Source organism: Schistocerca cancellata, chromosome 9 (genome assembly GCF_023864275.1).
Source record: "Schistocerca cancellata isolate TAMUIC-IGC-003103 chromosome 9, iqSchCanc2.1, whole genome shotgun sequence".
NCBI lineage: Eukaryota > Metazoa > Arthropoda > Insecta > Orthoptera > Acrididae > Schistocerca > Schistocerca cancellata.
Genome location: NC_064634.1, coordinates 395,642,361 through 395,644,198, shown reverse-complemented (window position 1 = coordinate 395,644,198; position 1,838 = coordinate 395,642,361). Strand labels below are relative to the sequence as shown.

General features: G+C 41.2%; 1 non-coding gene across 1 annotated transcript; it reads left to right on the top strand.

Moving 5' to 3' along the window:
• Positions 1–1,532: 1,532 nt before the first annotated feature.
• Positions 1,533–1,607, top strand: Trnar-gcg (transfer RNA arginine (anticodon GCG)). Its single transcript has one exon. It is a non-coding gene; the product is annotated as a tRNA-Arg (tRNA).
• Positions 1,608–1,838: the final 231 nt, after the last annotated feature.

Sequence of the window (1,838 nt, the reverse complement as noted above, 5' to 3'; positions counted from 1 at the left end):
TACCTAAGACTTTCGAGATGTAACAGTGCGACGCTCGTATAAGGATGAGTGCACATGAGAGACTTTTTATCGGGCAATTTTTTGTCTTTGTGGATCTTAAGTTGCTTCACTTTTTGAGGGAACGCACCTGATGACCAACTGTTTCCTTATAGTAAACTCATTTTAATGGTTTTATATGCTGCATTTGACAAGCACATGTTTAAAGATGGATTTTTGGGAGACCACAGTGGTTTGTACTCTCGTCATTCGACGCAGGAAAATGAATGGAAGAGAAAATACTTTATTCAATCGCCCATGTCTGAAAGACTAAATAAAGCGAAATTCATTTTTTTTATGTTTGATGGACTATGATGCTATACACAGAAATGCTTCTGATATTTCCATATGAATATACGAGTTGTCACAATCTGGGGAGCTGCCGTCTACCAATATACAATATGAGTGAGACGGCAACTGGAATATATGTGTGCGGATGCAGTATTAAACTACGGGAGGGCAGAATAGGAAAGGCAGTTATTTATTTTCATGTCGGTGCCCAAAGAATTAGAAAAGTTGCGTCGCTATCATATTGTTACGTGTACTTACCTATGAAGTGGTTGTACAAACTTCATGGTGCAGACGAAACAGCTCCTGTGTGCACCAGTCCTAAAGCAGCTAGCCAGTTTGCGCATGTGCACTGCTGTAAAGGCTCAAGGTACCTGCTACCTCTTGGTGCTAATTTCATCGAAAGCCTGTTGCATGGCTGTGGCTGTTTGCTTGGAAATAAAAGTGTTTTTATACTTTCGTGTCTTCTGCTTAACCCAAATTTACAGTGTAAATGTGGGTTACTGGACTCTAGTTAAATTGTAACATTTAGTTATGGTCACAGTCGAAGACAAAACACAAATTTAAGTGTACAGTTCTTAATACTCTAATAGGATACTTCTTTCTTTAACAATAATGTACAGATTTTCTGTTAAAACCGACTGAAAGAAAGAAGGTGCTGTGCTCTTAAAATGTGCGGTTTCGTTTTCTTTCGGCAGTCAATTTTTGTCTAAGGTGGCAGGGCATGATAATGTTAGACAAATTGTTTCTTCCATGTATATTGTTCCTCTTTACATATAATCTTAAACAAAAATTATATACTCAACTACGTGCTGTTTTGTTTTCTTCATCACAGTCAGTTTTAACAGAAAATACGAAAGCTGTATGTATGGCTTATCGTCTTATGATTAGAATACTGCTACGGAATCTGTATCATGCGAACTCTTGGAATCCCACCTCTTCTCAGATGAAAACTATGCGAAATACTGTCACTGAAGCTACAATCCCCACAGATTCAGCAGCAGGACAGATCTCTCATACCCCAATTACCAATGATCCCAACCACTTTATCCACTTATTTTACGGGGCTTAGAGTACCAGTCAAGTTTTCTTTGGCTGTCACAATAAACAAGACTCAAGATCGTTTCGCAGGAGAGCTTCTGTATAGTTTGGAAGGTAGGAGACGAGGTGCTGGCAGAAGTAAAACTGTGAGGACGGGCCGTGAGTCGTGCTTGGATAGCTCAGTTGGTAGAGCACTTGCCCGCGAAAAGCAAAGGTCCCGAGTTCGAGTCTCGGTCCGGCACACAGTTTTAATCTGCCAGGAAGTTTCATATCAGCGCACACTCCGCTGTAGAGTGAAAATTTCATTCTAAAGACTCAAGATCAGTGAGAGGAGGGAAGAGGAGACGGACAGAAATGGAGGGAGAATATGGATGTGTAGAGAGAAGGAGGAGATAGGCAGAGACAGGAGGTGGAGAGTGTTAAAGGGAGGAGGAGATGGACAGAGAGGGGGGGAGGGGAGAAGGAGATCAGGA